This window comes from Tamandua tetradactyla, chromosome 5 (genome assembly GCF_023851605.1).
Source record: "Tamandua tetradactyla isolate mTamTet1 chromosome 5, mTamTet1.pri, whole genome shotgun sequence".
In the NCBI taxonomy this organism is placed as follows: Eukaryota; Metazoa; Chordata; class Mammalia; order Pilosa; family Myrmecophagidae; genus Tamandua; species Tamandua tetradactyla.
In genome coordinates, this window is record NC_135331.1 from 47,647,188 (window position 1) to 47,673,985 (window position 26,798).

General features: G+C 37.1%; 1 long non-coding RNA gene across 1 annotated transcript; it reads left to right on the forward strand.

Annotated features, from left to right (window-relative positions):
* Window positions 1-287: 287 nt before the first annotated feature.
* Window positions 288-8,769, forward strand: LOC143682406 (uncharacterized). Its single transcript, XR_013175116.1, has 3 exons — window positions 288-333; window positions 8,083-8,217; window positions 8,504-8,769. It is a non-coding gene; the product is annotated as an uncharacterized LOC143682406 (long non-coding RNA).
* Window positions 8,770-26,798: the final 18,029 nt, after the last annotated feature.

Consider the following 26,798-nt stretch of genomic DNA (forward strand, 5'->3'; position numbering starts at 1 on the left):
AATTCATCTTTTAAATTACATAGCTGGTTTTTTCCTTTGACTTCCAATTACACTGAAGAAACCAAAACAGTGAACAGAAACACTCCTGTGAAAGAGAATCACTCCAGGGCTTCCGGAATCTACTGATTCTAATGTAAAGGGAGCCCCATGATTCTCTGTGATATTTAAAGCAGTGGGATTGATAATTTATAGCCCTTACTATATACAGTCTTTCGGCTTCAATAAAGTATATAATAGTTTGTATCATGTATGAATGTCCTTGTATGAAGTCATAGTGGAACTTATGAGAATTCCATAGGAATTTCTAATAACTCCTCATACACACAGCTAAAGGTATTTCTTTACATTCATAAACACCTAAAGCATTAGGAAAGAATCTGAAATTGATACTTTGAGGAACTTTTCTAGTAGTAGCCTATATGGGAAGGGAAGTGATGTTAAACAAACAAGGCTATAGAAAAGTTTATCATATTCCAAAGCTGTAAGAAATAAATAGGCTATTTCATCCTTGGTCCCAAGTCTAGGTTTTTACTTCAACATTTTATACCTCTGGGTCTCCTGAACTTGGCTCCTTTCTTGACCCCACTCCTGCTGCTTTGTACATTAGTCTTTCTGCCATTTATTACTTCCCTGATCTCACTGCCACTCCCATTCTCACAGGTCAAATACTGGCTTTCCTGTGCAAAGGAGTAAAGGAATGAGGAAATGTCCCTATGGCTTCATTGACATCTCAAAATAAAAGTTTCACAAAAGCCTTAAATTCAATATGTTAACCATTGAACTTTCTTTCTTCTCAACAAGCTACATCCTTCTCCTGAGCTTGCTACTCTAATTCTCTGGCATTCAACACAACTCAAAATAGATACAGCACTTATTTTTCTTTCTTACACACTGATATGGACCTTACAACCTCACCATGCTCAACACCCCAATCTCCTCTGCAGAGACCCTGATATTTGCTCCCTTATTTTTCTCATTGAGGTTCATAGACCCTTCTGTCTTGAACAGCTATCTCCAACAGAACTTTCTGCAAGTGTGGAAATATACAGGAATCCTGTGCTGCCCAAAGAGATAGCCACAAACTACACATGGTTATTGATCCCTCGACAGGTAACTAGTGCAACTGAGAAACAGAATTTTTATTTAATTTAATTTTAATTCATTCAAATTTAAATTATCACATATAGTACAGGTGCAGAGCCTACATCCAGCCTTTTGAATTTTTTCCATTCTGCAATGCCCAGCTCAACACCGATTAAACTTTGATATGTCCTGGAAAAATTACTTCTTTGACTTTTAGAAAACCTTACCTATATCTTTTTTCACAGCTCTTATTACTCAATAAGATAACATGAAACAAAATGATTAAAAGCCTGGATTCTAGCCATACACTAGCTGTGTAACATTGTGCAATTTTGCTTAACTTCTGCAATCCACAATTTCATCATTTGGTGGTAGATCTCTCAATGAGTCATTGTCAGGGTTAAACAAGAGAGGATAAGTGAAATGCTTAGCTTTATTTTATTATAAGCATTTGCATGCAAATCACTGATTGATTCCTTCGATTGTGGATTCAACATCTCTTGAGCATTCACTCGTTACTCAGGATGACAAGATAAGCAAGATATGTTCCCTGCCATTCTTGAACTCACAAACTTGGTGCAGGGATGCCATATATCTTATCTGTCCTTTGGATTTTGAGTTCCTGAAGGGCAGAAATTTTTTCTTTATCTTTAAAACCCTCCAAGAACCGTGTACAACATCTAGTACTTAGGAGACACTCAGAAAACATTAGTTGAATGAATGTTAATCTGTTTCTATCTCTCTCTCCTTTGAACACTCCTAGAATATTTGCAGTTCTCCAATGACATTTATTTTATTCAGTCTTATATGATAGTGACTTGTGTGCATAATTTTTCCATCCTGTCCTTCACTCCCCCAAATACTAATTAATCAAAATACATTTGAGGACAGTATCTGTCTTATTACTTTTGATATTTACATCATACCTCCATTGCATTCCTCAGTAAGTCAGTAAATGCCTTTCCCCCTTTTTCTTTTATTGTAAATATTTTTAAAGCTCAACAAATATGTTGAGAAGAGAAAGCAGAGATTTATATTATTATTTGCATACTTTTCCCCTGGTGGTGTTAAACAGGACTTTGATTTCATCTGTTTCTCTCCATTGCTTGCTCTATTAATTAGAGTTTCTCCTAGAGAAATACAAGAAAAAAAAAAAACAAATAAAATATAGTCTTTTAAAAATAATGTTCTGAACACTGCTAACTTGTGGCATATTATTTTATATTCCTGTGGATGACAATGCTCCCACATTGTAGCTGTAATTTTGTGTTGCTACGAATTGAGAATAAAGAATGTTTCATATAATCTTTATATAATTTCTTCATACAATAAATAACAATTGTCTAGTTGATACCCATTTAAAACTTACTCACTGAAGGATTTTTGGGGAAATGGAGCGGTTTGCCTATCATAGGGTTACTTTCTTCTTAATTTTAATTTCACAATCATAATTCCTATTATTTGAGTATATAGATCTCAAAACCATTTATTGCCCATATTGAAGCCATTGTCGTAACTTTAAAAAATTTTATGATACTCAGTTAAAACGAAGATGTTTTTTCTAATTTATGATTGATACCCCTGATTTTCCATCTCAGAACTGTAATGAAGTTGTGAAATACAACCACAAAATATTTTGTAATATTACAATCTCTTTAAATGTAAAAGAGGAATTAAGATTAACTGAAAGTTTTAAAAAGTTAAAATTAAGCTTACAGGTTGGGCCACGGTGGCTCAGCAGGCAGGAATGCTTGCCTGCCATGCCAGAGGACCCGGGTTCGATTCCCGGTGCCTGCCCATGTAAAAAAAAATAATAATAAAACTAAGCTTACAAAAATAATTTAAAAAGAAAGTCATGATTCCAATGCTTAAAGCTAAAGAAACAAAAGTACTGAAAAACTATGAATATGATGGAAGTTATGCATAAAGTGCAACTGGAGGGGTTCAATTTCCTATGTACTAGAAGCACGTGAAAAATACACTTTAGCACAAAATAAGAAAATTATCTTGAGATCTGGGCAAAGGTCAAAGATGACATTCAGCTTCACAAGCACATTTCAAGCCACCATCGCATTGGCCAAAGCAAGTCACATAACCAAACCCATCATCAATAGGGCAGAGAAAAAATTCCGCCCACAAAGGTGTGGCTTTCAATAGTGAGTGAAGATTTTATGAGCAATAATCTAATCGGCCACTTCAGTTCTGGAGCTACTCCAGAATGTAGTGCTTTAACAAACGCTTCAGCAGACACATTCAAATAATTTTTCAATAAATACTTATTAGGCACCAACAGTGTGCCAAAAGAGTGTTGAATCTCTTGTTTCTGGAACTCCCTCTCACACTTACAGTGCCTCTGTTATTGTCATTTTGAGTTAATCATTTTCTTCTCAAGGTCTATCATAGTTTTTCTTTGCGTAGCTGTCAAATCCAAAATTCTTATTTTACCTCAAGCTCCGTGGATCAAGCTTTTCCTCTGATATTAATATTCTTCAGGTCACTTCCTTTCTTCTTCCTTTTTGTACATTGCTACTCTCCTGTTCTCACCAAAACTATTTAAACTGGTTATGATTTTTCCATCTCTTCTTTGTCACGTGCAGAACCGTGCTGGAAGATATTTTATATTAAGGCTGATTTAGGCCACTTTACTTTCATTACAAGCTAAATTATTACTTAGCAAGACTGTGTATTTACCTTTATATGACTCAGAAAATTGTGAAACTTAAAAGCTAATTTGGTGTACTCTGGAACCAGGCAGCCTGGGTTCTAATCTTGGCTCTGTCCTTTATCTTTGGACTCATTACTTAACTAATATGTGCTCAATTTTCTCATCTGAAAAATAGTAGCAATATTAGTATCTACCTTTTATTATCATAATGAGAATGTGCACAGTAATTCACATTAATCTCTTAGTATAGTTCTCATAGATAATTATAATAAATATTTGTCTATTTTACTATTATTATTATTATTTGGCTTAGAAGTGGGAAAGTTTCTTAAACTTTCATTCTTGTTTCCTGAGAGATTTTACCCTCATAAGGTATTATTATTGATAATCAACTAATTATTATTGAGAATCAACTGCAAGCAAAGGATAGCACTTAGGTACATGTTTCAAATAAAATATTATTCATTCTCACAGCAACCTTGTAAGATTGGTCTTATAGCTCCCACCTTACAGAGGAATTTGTTTGTGAAAATGTACATAATAATTTGTTCAGGATCAAACAGTTACTAACAGAACTTTATGATTTAAAACCATGCTATTTATGTTTATGTCCTAACTCTCTGGTATTTCTTTATTTCATTCCATAGTTCACTTGCAAGTGATGACAATTGATCTATTCTGAAATCCTCTATATATACACTCAACAGATTTCATATTATGTATTAAGATCAGGATTTCTGCCTCAAAGTTTACGTTGTATGAATCATATTTATTAAGCTCACTTTATATATAGTGTGTAGATCAAATTAACCAGAGCTAGTCCTCAGCCTTTGAGAGTAACCCAAAAGACCAGACCATTTATCACAGAGTTATCTTTTTGAAGTTCAGGCAAGTCAACAAAATTATTTCATTCATCATTATAAAGGTTAATTTTACCTACAAAAATGACCTAATCTAAGTGAAGATGAACTTTGGTTAACATAATGACTTCAAATGCCATTGCCAAAAAATAACTCGAATTGGTGGAGGAAGAAAATTTTTTTCCATTGGACCTTTATTGAACTGTGAAACTAAGTGAGAAAAAGAACCTACAAAGGTGTGTGCAGTTTTAAACATTCCCAAAGTAGTCAAATTAATTGAATAATGTTTTTAAAAAGAACATAATTTCTCTTTCCCAAGAGAACTGTAGGAGCTTATGAAGATTTTGCGATATAAGAATCCAGTAACAACCTCTCTGTATTTCTCTCCAAAAAGATTGGATGGAGTGGAAAGAATTGAGTGAAAAAATCCACTGGAGTAAAGTGGGAAATAATGAACATTGAAACTGATTTAAATTTACTGTCAGGTAGTTTTACAAGCAGTTTTTAAATGGATGTTCAGAAAAAAAGCAGGGATAAATGTTGCACCCTCCTTCCTGGAGAAGAGATTGTAAGGGTGAGAGAGGAGGGATGGCCCCATCCAGAGAAGCTGGTCACTGCAGACTCAGGTGGTTTCTCTTAGGTAATAATTTCCTCAGGTCACTTGCCTTTACAAGCCCAGAAATATCATGGCATCAGTTATCCCTTGTGATTATGTATTTGCATATCCTGCCCCATGCCCTGCCTTACTCTTCTTTCTCCTCTTACTTCAAATGCATGTGGTTACCTGCTCTGAACTTAGTGGTTCAATTCATGCTGACTTTAGCCTCTGGGTCTCCAACAGCAGGAGGTAAAGGAAAGCCCAGGTGCCCCATGTGCTCATGAGCCAACTCCTTCCCTGACCTCCACTTGGCCTTTGGTGGAAATATAAAAAGGTCTCAGGACTCAGCATGCTCCTGGCAGGACCTCCACCCTTCCCTTCCAGCAGGAATAATCTCATTATATGTTTACCTCTGTTTACATCTGTAACCACAAAAATCTCTGAACTCTCAGCTCACCCATTGTCTCTTGACTTTAAACTCAGTAAGATTCAGTGGACACAGAGGCACTACCCATTACTCACCCCTCACCCGATACTCCACATCTCCCTTACATGCTTTATTTCTTTTTTTCCATAGTATTTACTGCCAATTTGATGTACAACATAATTTACTTATTTTTCCATAAGGGAAGGGATTATTATTCATTGTATTCACAATATCCCCATTACTACAAGAGAGCCTAGCCTATATAGTGTATGCTCAGTGAATATTTGTTAAATGGGTGAAGGAATCAATACCTCCTTTATATCCTTCCTCTTATTCCTATCAGTTAACTTCCTCTTAATCTTTAGCTTTCACTTCAAGTATTGCCTTCTCCAGGATGCCTTCCCTGACATTTCTAGACTTCTTTTGAGCTTTATTTAATATGAATCACTTTCATGAAATGTAGGGAACATTTATTGAAATAAAACTTAATAAGACTACTATCTTTAAAGACCATGACTCAAAACTGTACTTGATAAATAGGTGGATATATTTGCACAGAACAAATCTTATATCTCTTTACTTTTTTCTACAGGCTTTATGTTAGCTAATCTGTTTGCTGTTGAGGCTTCTCCTTTAGAATTGCTGACATCATCATCTAGAGAAGCTTAATGTGTCAATGCAGCAGACTTCATCTAAAGTACACAGGATCTCTTTGATTAAAACTCTGATGTTCCAGAAACTCTTCAGTCAGCCATTTTCCATTGTCACCTATTTGAGTTAATTTTGCATAGGCAATTTCACTTTCTTTATGTTCATTTATTTGGATTAATTTTGGATTCTGTAATCTTTCATTAGCAAATTTTAATTCCATTCTGGTTAAGCATCTATGAATGAAAGGCCAATGTGCTCTGTGGGAGGAGAGGATATAGAGCAAGTCATTTCCATTTAAGAAACATAACTAGCAAATAATTTTTAAAAATAGGGAACCAGCCACTGACTAACGATCCCTGGCATATCTTGAAATGTTACTTAAACCATTCTGGAAAGAGTGACAGTGATAGAGACAACTAAAAAGTAAATAAAAGGACTTGCAAATACTCTAAGAGGCATGCCATGTCTTAAAATACGGACACACATTATCTCATTAGTGAGATAGAATACCATTCCCCATCCCCTTTCAACTTAATCCTGACCACACACAAAACTACAGAGTTTATTATTATTTCTTAACTTTGCATGAATGCTGTTTAAATAGTGATTGTTAATTATCATTCATTTTTGAAAAATGTATCTTTTTAGGTGTTTGTTAGTCTGTTTGCTAGGTAAGCACCAAGTTATGTATGTATATATATATATATATATGTCTATATTTCATAAATTGCTTTCTTTCTACAAACAAGTTATCACTGAGTGAGCCACATACCAGTACTTAAAATCAAAGATAGCAGCAAAGGTCTGTGAGTGCAGGTCTAAGCACACTCAGGTTCATAAATTTGAAGATAATTTTAATAAAAAGAATGTGACAAAGGTATGCATTGGATATAGGAAACCCACCAATAGTGCAGTTTCCCAGGGTTAATAATATGCTATTGCCCTTTGGCCTAATGGGTGAGAGGAGTGAACAATTACTGAAACCTGGAGGTTTCATGTGGAGAAATCCACTTTGATGAAGCTGTGACATTTGCTAGTGGGGAGCAGTCAGGAATGAAATCTCCCCAGGGATGAGCCTGGCCTGGCATCATGGGATTGAGATAGATTTCTTGACCAAAAGGGGGAATTTAGAAATGAAACAAAATAAAGTTTCAGTGTCTGAAAGATTTCAAATAGAGTTAAGGGATCATTCTGGAGGTTATTCTTATGCATTATATGGATAGCCCTTTTCAATTTTTGGTGTATTAGAGTAGCTAGAAGGAAATACCTGAAATATGAACTGTAATTCAATAGCCTTGATTCATGAAGATGACTGGACAACTATAAAGCTTTTAAGGTGTGAACATCTAAGTGAGAAAACCTTGTGACTGACACTCCATTTATCCAGTGTATGGACAGATGAGTAAGAAAAAAAAAAGACAATTAAAATAAACAATAGGGGGAGTAAGGGTATTGTGGCATGTTCTTTTTCACTTTTATTTTATTCTTATTTTTATTGTTTTTGGAGTATTGAAAATGCTCCAGAATCTATTGTAGAGATGAGTGTACAGCTTTATGATGTTATTATGAACCAAATGATTGTACACTTTAGGTGATTATATCTTGATAAAAAAAATCATTGAAGAAGAAAAGAAATGTGAAAGGATATTCTTCAGACAGAAAGAAAATTATCCCAGAGAGAAGTTTTAAGAAGCAGGATGCAGTGAAGAAAAATAAATTAAAAAAAAATAAAAAAGAATGAAATGTGGAAGATAGTTGTTCTATATCAATCTCCTTTCTCCTACCCATCTCCTATTAGGGTCTCCATTCTCCAAGTCAACTGGAAGCCAGAGGAGAAGGGAGCTCATTGATGGAGTCCATATACACCAGCCTCTCCAGGGCATGGCATGAGGTGGGGAAGGCTGGAGATCAACTCTGAAGGGACAAATTCAAGGTATCTGGCAAGTAAAGTGCCCATCCATGCAATAGTGTCTTCTTTCTATTATCAGTGGGATTATATGAAGATTGTGTCGTCTAAGTGAATGCCAACTACATATCTGACTAGGCAATATTGACATATTGTAAATACGAATGTCTGACATAGAATAAGTGAAAAGAAATAGAATGGCTTTGAAGATTTAGGAACTTAGAATATTAGATTTGTCAGAAATTTCTGAGGGTCTCTAAACTGTTTTTTTCCAAATCATTCATTAATGCTCTCTCTCTGTCAATCCCAACAGACGATCTTCAACTTCTGCTTGAGCAAAAACTGGGGAAAGGAAACTCACCATGATCTGAAAGGGATGGTGATTCTCATCTATGTATTCCCACTTTTGTGGTTCCAGCATCAAATATAGTCATTCTCACCCAATGCTGAGTCATGGGACTAGGGGAACTATCCAGATATATGGATCCTAAAGAAAGAAAGAACTGTGTTGTCTTACTCTAGTGATTTTGAGAACAGTTCATGCATAAATGTTAAAGTTTATATATATGTGTGTGTGTGTGTGTGTAATATATATTTTTTAAGATAAAATAAAATTTTAAACCACTGATGCCTTATAAAAATCATTCCTTAGAACAACCAAAATATTTTTCATTTAAACATTGAACATGGATGACATTGATATAGGCCTTCCAGAAATAATCTATCCTTTTATTTCATAATTGGTTAATTAGTGAAGTGCACACTTCTGGATATTAAAAAATAACTCATGGAACAATTTAAATGTCTTGTGAAATACATTTATACATTTTAGCAAGCAGCATGAAATTTCATTCAGTATTAAGAAACGCAATATATTTGCTGTTTATAAAAGTTACGTATGTTCGTTACTAGAAATGTGAATAATACAAACAAATCTTTAAAACTATAAAGAGGAACATGACAACTAGTTGTAATCCCATCACCCTGGTGGAATTTTCTTGGTGAATACATTATAAAATGAATTTTCAAGGGCGGGCCAGGGTGGCTCAGCAGGCAGCGTTCTTAACTGCCATGCCAGAGACCCGGGTTCAATTCCCAGTGTCTGCCCTTGTTTTAAAAAAATGTATGTGCAAGAGAAGTATGTACAACTTTTTTAAGGTACGAAATTAGAACTATAGTGTATTATGTATTCTTTTCGTTTTCCCCACATTCATTATATCACAATCATTCTTGTTTTCATTAATATTTTTATAAAACATTATTTCTAATAGGGCATCATATAATTGGGTACTATGTACTAATTCTACAACTGTTGGATATTTAGGTTCAGATTTTCACTATAATAAATAATGATGTGAGGAACGTCTTTGTGTATATATATATATATATTTGAGTATGTCTCAGATTGACTGGTATTAGGGTTCTCTCTCCTACTGAGTATTATGGATTGAATCATGTCCCCCACAAAAACATGTTCATTTTCTAACCCCCCAGTCCTGTGGATGTGAACTCATTCATAGAAGAGGATCTTTGAAGAACTTAGTAAGATGAAGCCAAACTGAATTAAGGTGGGCCTTGATCTAATATGACTAGAGTCCTTATAAACAGAGGAAATTTGGACAGTAGGAGCAAGTAGGAGATAGAAGAAATCAGATGGCCATGTTTGAGGCAGAGACTGAATATTGATTGCTTGCAAGCCACCACCAGATTTCTGAAGATTTCAGAGAAAGCTGATCCTGCTGATACCTTGATATTGGACATCTAGCCTCTAAAACCATGAGACAATAAATCCCTGTTGTTTAAGGCAACCAGTCTCTGGTATTTGGTATGGCAGCCTTGGAAAACTAAGACAAGAATTAAGAGCTCAAAGTCAGATTTAGTATGATTTTTAAAAAAGTAGTAAATTAAGTGAATGTTTCTTATACCCAGAAAGGTAAAGCAAATTTACCACAGGCACATGCATTTGAACATGTGAAGAGGTTTTACAGCTGCTACTCAGATCAGGCACTCCAAACTAATCTTAGGACTTTGGGAATCCTGGGGCAGTTTTTGCAATTCTACTGTGGCTATAAAGTAGGACTCCCTTGAAAGCTTTTGTACTGTGAATGCCCAGGCTACACTCCAGACTAATTAAGTCAGAACATTTGGATGTTGGAAGCCAAGCATCAGTTTTGTTTTGTTTTTAAGTGCTCCAGTCACTGTGTGGCTAAGGCTGAGCACCATTGACTTAGCAGGTATTTACTGAGCTATATGAGGCCATGGGAGAAAAGGAGTCAGAAAGAATGTGAATGCTCCAGACAGATGAAAGGCATGCAAAGGCATTAGGTATGAGATTGAGGAAGATGCATTCGCGGGACTACAAATTCACTCAGTGGACTGCACTGTACATTTCTGGAGAGTTCAGCGGGAGTGCCAAGACATGTGGCTAGGCTGACATGGCAGAGCATTTGGTATATCCTTGCTAACATGCTAAGAAACTTGGTTTTAATGCCTGTGTCCACTGGAAGGTTGTAATCTGGTTGAGAGAGAGTTAGAAAATTGAATTTTTATATGAAAAAGGAGTATTTTGGCAATAGATTGGAGAGTGGACTGGAAGGAAGCAGGAAAGGCTGGTGGCTCAAAGAAGATTAGAAGTTCAGACAAAAGGTGAAGAGGCCATGCCCAGGGAAATAGATCTGAAAGGAGATGTATGCTATTTAGGAAGGTTAAATTGACAGGGTTGAGAAAGTGGCAGCTATGAAAATGCACTTCTCAGATCTCCTGTAGCATGGAATATAATTAACCAAAGCTGCTACCCCACTAGTTCCACTACTTCATTTGTCCCAAGGCCATGTATTCATTGGGCTCCTCCTGTAGACAGTGAATGAGCATGGGTGGGTGAACTAGTGCAGCCTTTTCTTTGGAATGCAAGACTCCTGTAGAATACAAGATTCTTATAGTGAGAGACTTTGGCTTCAGAATTCCCACTGGTCTGTCTGAAACTTTCTTCCTAAGAAGAATAGGACTTCCTAAGAAGTCCTCTTCTTTCCTTTCTTCTCTCTTTCACAGTGTCAGAGCTGCCTTGCAGTTTGAAGACTTTTCCTATCTATCCTGCTCTATTTTATTCGTTATATTTTGATCTCTGCTTCATGGAGGGCCCATATTAACACAGTACTAATTAGATGTGGGGAAGTGAGGACAAGGAAGAGCCTAAGATTCTCAGATTTCTGACCAGGGAAATTGAATGAATTCTAATAACAATCACAAGGTTTATGGATGCAAGGCTGATAAAGGTAAGGCCAGTTTTGTACATGTTGACTTTCCAGGAGGCTAGGACAGATTTCCCATGCAGTTGCCCTAGGGAACTGCATATTATGAACTGACAATTTAGAAGTGATCAGAGAAAGAGGTTTAGATTTGAGAGTCAATACATAATGGTAGCTTGTGCTGTGGGCATAAGATAACTGCTGGGTATCGTGAAGCATGAGTCAAGTTTAAAACTGGGAAAAACCACAAAGGATACACTGAAGGAGGCTGAGAAATGGCTAGAAAGATAGGGGACAACAAACACAAACATGAAATTTGCTTCATAATGCAATGGAGGAAAAATGTGACTAAATAAGATCAGTCATATGCTGCTGAGGCCAAGTATGTTAGAAATAAAATTGTTCTCTAGGAATAAAGTATGACAGGTAAGCTAAGGAGGGGTTGTTTAGAGTAGTTGCAGAAAAAGCCCAATTGCCAAATGTGTAAGAAAGAATGGGAAGGAGGAAGCAAGGTAATGACCACAGACTGTTTTGGAGAGCTCAGATATGACGTAATGAGAAGAGGCAGGTTGCTAACTAGAAGGTCTACAGGGGTGTCTCTGCTTCTTATCAAGATGGAAGAGATTAGAGTGTGTTCAAAGGCAATCAACAAGGAGCCAGAGTTTAAAATGAGAGATGGAGACAAATAGTTTGGGATTGTCCTAGTGAGGCAGGGGGGATTAGAGTAGCTATCAGTGACAGGGTTAACCTTGAGCAAAAGAAGGTCATGGACCCCCTTCCTCTGAGCCAGGTAGCAGTGAGAACAGATGCTTAGTTTAAAGTTTCAACAGCTGGAATATAAGGCTGTTTCCACAGCTTAGCTTCAATATCTTCTGTGGATGATAAAGCTAAGAGAGGGGGAAATCCTGGAGGGGAATAGCTTCAAGAGTCTTAAAAAGGTGGTGATTTTAAGAGGATGGTGGAGTCAAAGTGCGATATTGATGTTTAGGTTTTCAGAGTTCCCTACTGATGAGAATGAGTATAAGAGCATTCAGAAGAAAATAGGTGGATATAAAAATGACTTGTTCACATGGACATGAAGAATCTTCAAGATTATGACAGGAATCAGAGTGGAGAAACATGCCGAGGCAGCCCCAAAAACCTCAGTATAAATGGAATTGTCAGAAAGATGACAAAGAAGAATAAAACAGGATTTAGGCTGATTGCATGAATTTCAAATCAGGATGGGTTCTTCAGGGAGAATATAAAAATAAAAGTATCCCAACAGAAGTGGGTATTGGGGAGAATGCAATTCTTTTATTTGCATCCTGGAGAGGAGAGCTAAGTAAGGTACTATAGAGCAATGGAAAGCCTTCCCTTGAGAGGATTGCAAAGAAAGTGGTGTCCTTTGGGTAGAACCAGATTTCAGTTAATCATGATTATGATGACGATGATAGCATTTGTAGGTACTTATTACTTTCTAGGCACCACTCCAAGCATTTTTACATTTATTAAATTATTTCTGGTAAGCAAATGGATGGAATGATCTGTGATAAAGTTGAAGCTTGAAGACATTCGTTTTCAGTGAAATGTAGGTTTCAGAAGGTACAACAGAAAGAGTGACTGGGTCAGTTATGGAAAGGCAGAGGAACAGGCAGGGCATCGTCCTAATTAGAGTATTAGTTGTGTTAAGAGTTTGGTCATGAAGAGGGTCTCAAAATCTTCCTTTCTCCCAAATGGCTGTGGTGGATCCCCATGAAAGGTCTATATAGATAACAAGGACAGACAAAATGACAGTCTATAGCAAACTTGAGCTTAGGTCCTATAGCCTGTGTAGGATTCTTAGTGTTAATGGGCTAGAAAGGATAAATGAGTGACAATGGTTTATTTTTTACTCTCGTTTAAGACCCACACTAAAAGGAGAACAAATAGATCTGTTCGATTCTAGATCCATGCTTTCATCCCTTAGAATAAGGGCCACAATCTGGGAGACTCCTGGTCCAAATTTGGCCTGAACATATGTGTTTTTTCATTCACAGACTGTTTAAAAATTTTGAATTAATTGCCAACATTTTAAAAATTAGGGAACTTTGCATAAGGAAGGAAGAAAGAAGAAAAGAAAAAGGGAAGAAAGGAAAGAAGGAGGAGGGAGTTCAAATATACTTAACAATTGGCTACATTGAGTAACACCTAGTGTGAACAACTCATTCCAGTTTTCCCAGGATGAGTTTCCAATTTGAACACTGAGAGTCCCACATCCTTGAAGTCCTCTCAGTAGCAGGTAAACTGGGAAGGCTGATTACCCTGGCAGCAGCTGCTCTCTTTAGACTGACACAATGTGCTTTGTGGTTTACAAAAGTCACTACCAAGCCAGCATAAATAGAGGCTGGCTCCTCTAGGTCTCTGAGTTTTCTAGATATTGACTTATCAGCTGAAGAAAAGACTGATGAGTGGCTTACTTAATCCCACCCACCCCTGCACCCACGAGTATCTCCCAATAAGGAGATGACTGGCCTGCCTCTTGGAAGCTCACAGAGAGAGAAGCAATCCATAAAGCTGAATGCGGATGGAAGATGAGTGCCCAGAGGCTAAACCACAGAGTTTGTCAGCTTTTATCTGATTCTTTCACTGTGCTCTAAAGCAAAAGCTCAATAATGGTTTTCCTTGATTTCTAATCCACATCAGATCCCTAGCTTCTTATGGGTAAAGAGTAAGCATGGGCTTCTTATTATGGTTGTAACTTACTGCTGGGTAACTGGAATGGCTGAATTTGGTGACAGTGGGTGGAAGGAAAGCAATGAGATAGACAGATGCATTTAACTGGAACAAAGCTTTCCTTTGGAACTCTGAGCCAGAAGAATCAACTTGAGACATAAGGACAGAAGTAATCAGGGACCAACCTCAGGTGCTGAGGCTGCCATGGTCCTAAGCTCAGTGTATTGTTGTAGTTGGTACAGGTCTGATTACCTGTGCTCCAAACCTGCCAAGAAAGGACAACTTTTGCCCATGAGCCAAGAAAGATCAAAGTGAGATAGTATGCTAGTGTTCCAGAAACATCCAGCTCCAGGTGGTCCAAGAGATTCACGGAAACTACAAGCTCTGTGTCCTGACTTGCTATGGACTTCAATTCCATTTTAAAAAATATGAATACTCTATATTGGTCTGAAATATGGTAAATATAATATATCCTGCACTATTTAAACATAAGAATCTGGGCAGTTACTTGAGTCATTAAAGATATCAATATTTTAAAAGAGATACCCCAAAGTTAAGAAATACGTGGAAATCTAAAACTATCCTAGGTATTTCTCTTAAGTACAAGTCTGGGTGCTGCTTCTCAAAAAATGAAATTCTATCAATTTTACTCATAATAAATTTGATTACAGAACAGTTACTTAAGGTAAAGTTCAAGAAATCAAGGAACTGGAGATGTAATAACAATGTGCAAATACTGTTGTGACTGGGTAATTGTCTAGTACCTCCTCCAGCTTCCCTAATTCATGGATCTTAAGACAACAGGCTTGGCTACATTTATCACAGTTTTATTTTGCTAAAGCCGATGAAATGCAGTATACTAGAATGGGTTGGCTTTTATCAATGGGGATTTATTCACTTACGAGTTTATGGACTTGGGACTGTGAAAATGTCCAAATCAAGGCATCCACAGGATAATTTCTTCCTGAAGAGAGGCTGCTGGCCATCCTTTCTCATATAGCCAGACACACATTGGCTTCTTCTGGTCCTTCTCTCCAGGTGCCATTTCAACGTTTGTCTACTCCATTTGTGGCTTACTTCTAAGCTTCCATGCATTTCTCTCTTCTAGAGTCTGTCTTTCTTAGCTTCCCCGGCTTTTCTCTCTCAGCTTCTCTGTGTCTTTTATCCTCTTGTAGAGGACTCCAGTAAGAGGAGTAAGACCCATCCTGAATGAAGTGGATCACTGCAATTTAAGTTAAGATCCTATTTATGAAAAGATGGTAATTAGAATGGGTCCACAGCCACAATAGGTATACACTCACCGGAGTGGATTAGCTTTAAGGATGTGATTTTCTGAGTCCAGAAAGTCTCCAAATAATCACAATCCCTCCTCTGGATCCCCAAAAGACATGTTCTTTCCATATGCAAAATGCATTCATCCCATGATAATATCCCCAAAGCCTTAAATCATTTCAGTAACAATATTAAGTACAGTCTCATGGACATCAGTTACAAGTCTGGTCTGCGCTGGGGCAAAATTTCCCTCCTGCTGCGTACCAGTGAAACTTAGAGAACAAGTTATCTGCTTCCAATATACAATCGAAGGACAGTCATATGATAAAAATTTCTATTGCCATAGGGAAAAATTGGAAACAAGACAGGGGTCACCAGTCCCAAACTGTTCTGAAAACCTATAGGGCAAACTCCATTTGATTTCAAGTTCTAAGAGTCACCTGTAGAATGGCATTTTGTCCTGGGGCTTGAGAGAGTGTCATCCAACCTTTCCCACGGTCTTGCTGAGGGGCTCAGCCCTCTCCAAACACTGGGGTAAGGTTCTCCAACATCTCCAGACATTAGGGTTATAGCCATGCTCTAGGTTACACCCTCCTCAAGCATCAGTGTAGTGGCTGGACTCTCCATAGTATCCTGAGCACAGGCTCAGAACCCTCAGAAAAGCAGGGTGATGGTCATATTCTTCCCAATCCGCGGGGAATGTGCTCTACTCTCTCTGAGCCTGGAACAGCAGCATTCTCCCTGAGTGATGGGGCAGCCAAACTTTCTGCAATCCCTCAGAAATCTGAGAGCCCTGGGGTGATAACACTTCCTACCCAATGAAGTGGAACACTGCTCTGGGGCACACTCACCCTTTCCACGTACATGGGTGGGTCTACTCTTCCAGCTGGAGGTGTCTTTGCTCCAGACCTCAGTTTCCCTGGTTTCACCTTTGAAGTCATTTTTCTTTCTATCTGTCCCTTTTCTGTCTCTTTTTAGTTCAGGTTGGCAGAGTTTCCATTTATACAGATATCATACGCAAAAAACCAAAAACTGTAGGTTTTACATTAGTACACAGATATCCCAACCATCAGATGGTAAGACTTTGCACAAATCCTTTATGGATAAATGCATTTCCAATCCTGACTTGTTCTTGTTTTTTTTTTATATATGTAAATTTTTACTGAGAAATGTCCATGCACATACAATCTAATCATATTATACCATCAGTGACTCACAATATCATCACATAGGTATGTATTCATCACTATGATCATTTTTAGAACATTTGCATCACTCCATCACTCCACAAAAAGAAATAAAAAAAAGAACTCATGAATCCCTACCCCTTACCCCTCCCTCTCATAAACCCACATTATTTTAATCTACACAACTTTTACCCTTCATCTCCCCCTATTATTTATTTTCTATCTTTTTTTTTTACACATCTGTTCATATCTTGCTTAAAAACAGCATCAGACACAATATTTTTACAATCAAACAGTCACATTGTAAATGTTACATAGTTATACAGCCTTCTTCAAGAATCAGGACTACTGGAGCACAATATTCCAGTACTCAACAGTTTCAGGTACTTCCCTCTAGCCACTTCAAAACACCATAAACTACAATGGGATACCTATATAATGCATAAGAGTAACCTCCAGGATAACCTCCCAACTCTGTTTGAGATCTCTCAACCACTGAGACTTTATTTTCCTGACTCACTCTTGACTGGTTTCCTATTCAGTTAAATTCTCATATAGGGTATTATTTTCTGGGAACTCACTTTCTAGAAGCTCATAATTTTCCAAACCCATAAATCTCTGGATTTTTGTAACCAGGAATTCAATTCTCAGCTTATTCCCTTCCTTTTGCATTTTACTGTAAGCTGCAAGGAGAATACCAGGCTGCATTTTTCACATTTAGTTTTAGAGATCTCCTCAGTTAAATATCTAAGCTCATCACTTTAAAATTCTGCCTTCCATCCAACATCAGACTCAATTTTGCCAAGTTTTCTCCCACTCTAAAACAAAGATCATCTTTCTTCCAGCTAGCAAAGACATTCATCATTTCTTTCTAAGGACTCTTCAGAAGTACTTTTAACATCCACATTTCTACCAACAGTGTCTTTAAAGCAATCTAGGACTTTTCTATCAGGCACTTCACAATTCTTTAAGAATCTTCCCCTTATCCATTTATAAAGCCATTCCAGGATTCTTGATATTTTCAATCTCCATCCACTCTTCTGGTACTGAAATCTGTTTCATTTTGCTAAAATTGATGAAATGCAATATATCAGAAATGGTTTTTACAATGGCATTTACAGTTCTAAGGCCATGAGAATGTCCTATCAAGACATCATCAAAATGAACCTTCCCCCAAAGACTGGCTATCAGTGATCCTCAACTCCTCTGTCCCATGGCCAGGCACATGGTGACATTCCTTCTCCCCTGGGTTCCATTGCTTTCAACGTCCAGCTACTCAATCTGTGGCTCTATTTCTAAACTTCTGTGCATTTCTCTCTTTCAACTTCTGTCTTTCTTAGCTTCTTTGGCTTTTCTCTCTCAGCTTCTCTGGGTCTTTTATCTTCCTATAAAGGACTCCAACAAAAGGATTAAGACCCACCCTGAATGAAGTGGGTCACTTCTCAATTTAAGTTAAGACCTTACTTACCAAAAGATCCTATTTGCAATGGGACCACAACCACAGTAGGTCTACACTCTCAGGAATGGATTAGTTTTAAGAACATAATTTTCTGAAGTCTCTAAAGCTTCCAAATCATTCAATCATCCACAGCCCTTCCAGATTTCAGTGAAGTTTCATGGGTGCTTCTAGGGCACCTGCCATTTTGACATCTTTACTGTGGCTCTAGACATTGATTTTGTGCTAGGAAAGAAATTGAGATATCATAATCCATACAGGCTCTTCCAAGGGTAAATGGACTGTATTTACTCTATCAAGGGGACAAATGAGGGATGATTCTGAATAATAGAGTAAATAGTAAAGCTTATTCCATGAAAAGGGACACCAGTTTTTCTTAAAGCAAATTAACACCTAGCAAGCGGCAGGTATTTGAAGAATTAATTATATTTGAAGAATTAATAATTACTAAATAAATTATTTTGCCTTTGGTCAAGTTTTTTTATTATTTTAATATTTTTATTGTTAAAGCTTAACATACAAACATTCTTAACATACAAACATTCCATAATGGTATACAATTGACGGCTCACAATATCATCACATAGTTGAGTATTCATCACCTTGATCATTTTCTTTTTGAACGTTTACATCACTCCAGCAAAAGAAATCAAAAAGAAAAAGAAAAAAATCTCCTACCATACTCCTTACCCCTCCTTCTCATTGACCACTAGTACTTCATTCTACTCAATTTATTTTAACTTTCGTTCCCCTTATTGTTTATTTTTAGCCATAGTTTTTACTCATCTTCCAAGGGTAAATGGACTGTATTTACTTTATCTTTTATCCCTAGATAGTTCTAGCCACTCCAATACACCATAAACTTAAAAGGGGATATCTATATAATGTATAAGAATAACCTCCAGGATAGCATCTTGGCGCTGTTGGAAATTTCTCAGTCACTGAAACTTTGTTTTGTCTCATTTATTTCTTCTCCCTTTTGGTCAAGAATGCTTTCTCAATCCTTGATGCCAGGTCCTGGCTCATTCTGAGATTTCTGTCCCATGTTGCCTGGGAGGTTTACACCCCTGGGTGTCATGTGGGGTGGGGAGGGCAGTGAGTTCACTTACCATGTTAGCTGAAAGAGAGAGAGGAGCAATCTGAGCAAAAAAAGAGGTTCTCTGGTGGTGACTCTTAGGCCTAATTTAAGTAGGCTTAGCCTATCTTTTGCAGAAATAAGTTTCTGCAACTTATTTGGGCCAACCCCAAGATCGAGGGCTCTGCCTATTGATTTGATTGTCCCCATTTGATCAAGTTTTAAGTTTCTGAAATCAATAGTGGTTCTAGTAATTAAGATAGTTTGGAGGGTAGGCAAACTAAAGTTGCTAGAACTAGTTTACTGGAACAACTGCTTTCCTATTTTTTGACAAAACAACAAATCTGATCACTTAAGTCTGTTATTCTTTTAGGAAATTCAAGTCTAATAATTCTCTTTTGATAACAATCTGTCATTTTATTGTGTAGTAATAGTTGCTCTCTTTATAATCTTTCTTCATCTTCTATAATGCTAATATTATTATTAGGAGATGAAGACCATGTAAAACACCATCAAAGTGAGAATATTTAGCTAGTGGAATCAACACATAATGGCAGAGATAAGATGCATAGAAAACTCTTTAATAAACAGAGTGTCTTAGATTTCTGGAAAGAATAGCACTAACAAAATAAGTCTAGAGTTCATCAGTTTGGAAAAATAGCCCAATATGCATTATAAAATATATGTACTCACCCCATGTCCTATATTCCATATCCCATACCAGCTGGCAGAGAGAGCAGGGCCCCCCACTTGCATCAATGGCACCAGAAGACCCATTGTCTCCTGGCCATCCATCCAGAGGCAGAAACAGCTCAGAGCCAACAGCTCCCAATTCCCCATCCAATTTTAGAGAACCACTCAGACTTGATGACGTGTGGATATCTACTCTCCACAGAAGAAGGTCTAGGAGAGGTATCTCCTGACCCTCCATACAAAAGTGGAAGGAACCCAGAACCTGTAACTCTTGACTCTTCATTCAATGACAGAAAGTAGCCTAGGTAGGTGCTCTCCTCCGGTGCTAACACTGCAGACATAAAGTGAAAAGCCCATCAGTACTGGGTAGCTGGAGAAGAGGCCAGCAGTATGTTCTCCATGTCTGAGGCCAATACTCTAAGAGGAGTCATTTTTTGGAAATATCTGACAAATATTTTCAAGCAACCACACAAAATTTGATTCAACAGTAATTTAAAATGGCCTTGAAACAAATGAGAAATAGAAAACTTAACAAAAAAAATAGAATTTATAAAAAAGAAGCAGATTGAAACTATGGAACTGAGAAGTAAGTAACTGAAATTAAAAAAAATGTCTCATGGGATAGGCTTAATAGGAAAGTGAAGATGATAGAAAGAGTCAGTGAAACTTGAGTACAGATCAATAGAATTGATTCAGGCTGATTGGGGGAAAAAAGACAGAGCCTCAGAGAGCTGTGAGACAATAACAAAAGATCTAGCTTTCAGATGATCCAAGATCCAGAGAGAGAAGAGAAAGAATATGGGATTGAAAATACAATTAAGAAATAATAACTCAAAACTTCCTAAATTTGGCAAAAGATAGAAACATACAGATTTGAGGAGCTGAATGAATCCCAAATAGGATACACCCAAAGAAATCTGTGCCAAGACATTTTATAATTAAATTTCCAAAAACTAAAGAGAAAGAAAAAGATCTTCAAATCAGTGGTCCACTCTTGTAGGGACAGCGATTTCTTTTAATCCCAATTCAATATTGTAGGGTGGAAACTTTTTATTAGATTATCTCCACAGAGATGTGGCATGCCTAACTGTGAGTGTAACTTGTTGATTAGATGGAGATGTGACTTTACCCTTACAAGATAGATCTTGGGTAGTTTACTAGTCCTTTAAAAGGGGAAACATTTTGTAGAAACCCCAGATGCAGATGCTTGGAGAACAATTGTTTCAGAGCTGACAGAGATACATACATGTGGAGATGCCTGGAGTGCCAACAGAGAGAGCAGATGCCTACACTTGGGCAGAGCCCGACAGGTGTCCCCATGAGCCTTCCCATGAGATGCCAAACTAGCCAGAACCCAGAGTTGTGTCCCAGAGAAAGTAAGTGATGGCTTAGAGAGGAAACCACAGGCATCAGAAGTTGGAAGCAAAGAACTGAGAACTAGGACCAGCAGATTCTAGTCACATGCCTTCCTAGGATGGCCTTCCTTGAGCCAAGGTATCTTTCTCTGGATGCTTTACTTTTGAACATACTTGTGGTTAGAATTGTAAACTTGCAACGTAATAAATTATTTTTATAGAAGTTGTTCTATTTCTGGTATATCGCATTCCAGCAGATTTGGCAAACCAAAGCAATCAGCATTGGAGGAACAAAGCATTACAGGTAGGGGAAACACAAATCTGAATGACAGTGGATTTCTCATCAGAAAACACAGAGACCAGAAGAAAGCTGCACAACATATTTGTGATGAATATGTAAACACACAGAGACGGAAATTAGCGTGCAGGATGCCAGGCATGAAAGGAATGGAGAGTCGTGCTAATGTGTAATAGGGACAGGGCTTCTGTTTGGGGAGTTTGGAAAGTTTTAATAGAGGGTGATGAAGGAACTGCAATATTGTGACTGTGATTAATCACATTGCATCATATGCTTTGTAGTGTGGTTGAGATGGGAAGATTTATGTTGTATACATATTCCCACATTTTTTAAAAATGACAATTAAATGTAATACATGATCTGAGTTGGGATCTAGCAAAGAGGAGAAAAATCTCAAAAAGATATTATTTGAATGTGAGAAAAAATTGTAATGTGGAATATAAGCTTTATGGAAACGTTAAATTTCTTGAACTTGATAAACATATTTGAGGTGGTTACATAAGTGAATGCCCTTGTTCTTAGGAAATATACATAGCAGTATTAAGTGTTCAAAGAGCATGATATATGCAACCTACACCCAAGTCTCCAAAAAGTGAATAGAGAAATACAAAGATAGATAGACAGGCAGAGACAGAAATGATATGGCAAATGTTAAAATTTCTGAATTGTTGTATCTGGACATCAGAGGGGAGGAGATAAGAATATATCAGACTTCTATATATGAAGTTTATATTTGTAACTATCCTATAAGTTTGAAAGCATTGGAAAATAAGAAGTATATTGAAAAGGACTATGGATTTCAATATCAAGATATAAAAATTTTAGTAAAAGAATATAGAAGAAAATCTTTTATGTCTAATACTAGGCAAAATGTTCTTAGATTTGACACCAATAGCACAACCCATTAAAGGAAAAATTGAGAAATAGGACCTCAACAAAATTAAATACTACTGCTCCTGGAAAGGCAGGCTATATGCTAGGAGAAAGTACTTGCTAAACATGCATCTCACAAATAACTATCCTTGCTAGTAACCAGAATATAAAAAGTACTCTCAAAACTCAATATTTAAACAAACAAAAAACAAATTTCAAATAAGCACACGAAAGGATTTTCAACATGATGAGCCATTAGCAAAATACAAATTACAACCACAATGAGCAACCACTGCCCACATATCAGAATGGCTGGGGAAAAAAGAATAAACCACATGTAGTAACAATACCAAATGTTGGGTAAGATGCAGAGATATTGGGTAACTCATGCTTTGCCGTTGTGAATGTAACATGGTACAGCCACTCTGGAAAACAGATTGGAAACATTTTATAAACCAGACAATTACTATATAATTCAACAATTTCATTCTTGGTCATTCATTAACACAGAGAAATATAAAGTTACATTCACGCAAAATAGCAGTTTTATTCATAAGAGTCCTAACCGGAAACAACCCAGATAGCCTTTAATAGGTAATGAATAAACAAGCGATTTAAAATTTCTTTAAAGACTTTAGTATGGTCCCTGATATATAGTAAGTGATTAGTACAAGGTTTGTGGATTAGTGCTGGAGTACAAACTATTACTCTGTTTGTCCAACATATTTATTTATATTGAAATACTAAGTGAATGTTTATTAAAATACAGTCCAGGTTGGTTTTTAAGTTTTTTTGATCTTGCAGAAAGTTTTTTTAAATATATTTTACTTGTTCTAATAGACTTTTAGTCACATTTCTTTTTTAGGCCTGCAGTACTACAATTCATTTTAGTTTGTTTAGTACTAAATTAATCCTTATAAATTATCTATTACAAGCTCTAACCTTTTTAGTTCCACTAATATAGAGTAACCTTTCAGAATCTTCCCATGTTTAAGAGATGTGCTGCTTCCTAAAAAAAATTCCAGAAGAAGATACTTTTAATAAGGAGGAAGAAAATTATGATTACACACACATGCACACACACATACACACACGCTTACACACAGCTGTTTAGGGAATATCATCAGACTGCTCTCCTACTTCCGTTATCTAGAAATAGTAGAGGGACCTTGATTGTCCTTGACAATTCTCAGAGGCATGTCCAGTGGAGTTGAACTTGGCTGTCACACAGTGATGAAGCAGTTTTTCAACAGAAAATGTGAGAGGAAGAAGGAGTATTTTCTATCCTGGGTTAAAGTAAAGCACATTTCCCATTGCACACAAATAAAGAGACATAAAATAAAGTGGCGATTACAAAAATGTATTTATATTCCATGGGTAAGGATATGGGAGAATATTTTTGGCCTTATGAGAAATGTGTCCTATGTAAATCTAATAGGCCTCTCAGAGGGACATATTGAGAATTTTGTTAATCGCATTTTACAGAAGAGAAAGAGAAGGCAATGGATCATTAAAGGAATGCTTCTCAAGCCATTTAGCAGGATGCAGCTTCTGAGTGACATTTCTCCCTGAATCAGACTATGCCTCTCCGAAAAATACTCATTTTCGCAAAATGCAACATCAACTCTTCCTCAAAATTGGCAGGTTATAAAAGCAAACCTCCATGTGAACTCGATCAATCCTTGTATCAAATGATTCAATGTGGACTTGAAATAGCTCTGTAAAAAAATGGCAGCATACAGCCTTTTCAAAAGCAACCTTTACCAAGAAAACTCTGGCTTCTAGTTTGTGACTGCTCATGTATTTGACTCGCTCAGAAGAAAAAAAAGTTCACATCTCCAAGAGGAAATTTGAAATAAGGAATGGTAGAGAACAGAGAAGAAAAAAAAAAGAAGACTTTCAAAGTCTAATTCTAAATTCCTTTCTGAGATTCACATGAGCACTTTAGCTCTAGAACAATGTTTTCCAGAAACATAATCTGTCAATAATGACATTTATAGGTCAATTACTATTATCTGGGGAATTTGGTCTACTCTTAATTTACACGTCTGTCTGCCAAAAGAAAATCATATATGGCATGTTTTGACTTGGCTCTAAGCTTTCTAAAAGCTTTTCTTTCTTCTTCAGCTGAATCTCTGAAACTTACCTGCTACCCTTTTGGCTTGGAGCCAGTTCATCACTAAATGTACCATGTGTGCTGTGTTTCTCTATCTCCAATTTCAAACTTTGGCACAAAAAACAATGCTGTTAGTGAATCAGCCACAGAAAGCTAACGTGAGATCATTTAGTGGGAGAAGGGGGAGAGAAAATATGGAACTCCTCTGTTCCAGTGTACAGAAGCCTCACAAGCAGAGAACATTCGTTAGCTAAAGGGCTAACCAATCCCTTTTAACCACTATGACAAGAGGCCACTGTCCTCATAGCTGCTAAGACAGCTTCTTAGCCAGTGGCTTTGGAAGGCCCACTTATAGCTTTCTGGGGAGAGGCTAATGAGAAATCTGCTTCATTATTCATTCAGTTTTTTTCCTTTATTCATTCATTTTCTCTCTAACTCAATCAACCAGAAATTTAAAAGCAATTTTATTTTGAATAGTATACACAAAACTTTATTTTGAAGAGTATACAGTTTGAAAGTTGTCTTTCAAATTTTAATGAATATTCAAATTACCTGGAAACTTGGTAATAAGCCATTTATGGTTCAGGAATTCTAGTTTGGGAACTAGATTCTGCATTTTTAATGTACTCCCAAATATTGCCAATGCTACTTCTGTGTCTACACTTTGAGTAGTAAGGGAATGGTAGACATCCTCCATTTATTTCTCTTTCCCCTAGACCTGTGTTTTCCACAGGTTAGAAAACTTCTTGGGTTCTTTCCAGATCTTCTGAATAATGGGGAGTGGTCCAGCACTCTGTCTATTAATAAGTCCGCTAGGTGATTCTGATGTACATTTGAGAATCCACGGTTCTCAAAACCTGGCTGCACATTGGAATCACTTGGAGAGCTTTAAAATAATACAAATGCATTTGCTCCAATTAATTAAATCTGAATCTCTAGGGGTGGTGCCTTTGCATGAGAATTAAAATATTGCTCACAAATATTTCCAGCAGGCTGTCAGAGTTGAGATACACAGCTTTAGACATACTTCCTGACTATACTGTACTGCAAGCTGTTAAATATCAGTTTTAAGTTATCTGTAAGTTTTATAAGTATCAAAATTTGTTACATAGTCAAGAAGAATTATAAGGTGTAGAATTTATTTATCCTCTAGAACAGCAAGTAAATAGCCAGGAACTGTCTGGAACAACTCTTTGGGGGTTATCTGTGAGCAGACACACATCATACACAAACAGATGAGAGGACTGAGATCTCAGTGAAGAACTGTTAGTAAAGCGCCCAAATTGTGGAGGCTGGCTCCCCTCCCCTACTGACACAGCTGTCTCTGTTGGAGATACTTTACCATGGAAAAAGTAGTCTCTACTAGGAGCAAGGGAAGGGAGCACAAACAAATTTCAACTGCAATTTTAATTAACAAATATGGGATGCTTAATATAAGCTCCAAACACAGATAAACCCAAAACAAGCAGGAAAGGAACCCTGAGAGGAGGTGGGGCTGGTGGGGGAAAAATGGAGGGTTTTGAAGTGAGCCAAGCTCAGAATACTGGATAAAAAAACAAAAATAAGAAAAGATACACATAGAGCCAGGTACCAACTCTGGCTCTTGACTGGCAAAACCTAGGGACTGGGGACTGTCTCTGAAAAGGGATTTCTTAAAAAAATTTTTTTTCATGGGCAGGCACCAGGAATCAAACCTGGGTCTCCAGCATGGCAGGCAAGAACTAGGCCTGCTGAGCCACCATGACCCGCCCTTAAAATTCTTTTTAACTATTCTAAGTAACTCATTAGAGAAAGCCTCAAGCAGTTTCAATTGACAGCACTGATCCAGACAAGGGCAGAATCAGGAAATGTCTGCGAGACAAAGTAAGTAGCCAAGAGAAGGAGATAATTCCATGAAGGGCATTGTTTATCTTACCTAAGAAAAGGGGAGGGAGTGCAGGCTCAGCTCCAGTGGCAGCCCTCCTTCAGAGAATTCAGACCAAAATAGAAACAACTGAACCTTCCCTTCTACCCCAGCTGATCATATCTGGGGAACCTCTCCTCAAAAGAAAAAAAAAGTGCCATACGGTCAGGGTAAGAATCAGAAAAACAAGAGTATAAAAATTCTGACCAGTTAAATAGAAGTTGCTAGAGATCTAGAAAAGTTGAACTGAATGCCAAAGAACAAAGCCAACCAACAAGAAAAGCTTAGGTAAAAGAGTTAAAATGATCACCTGAATAAGCTAATTAAGGAGATCAGATGCCTAGATACCAGCCAAAAATTATGAACCATACTAAGCAAAACAAAAATATGGCCCAATCAAAGGAACAAACTAGCATTTCAAATGAGACACAGAAGGGAAAA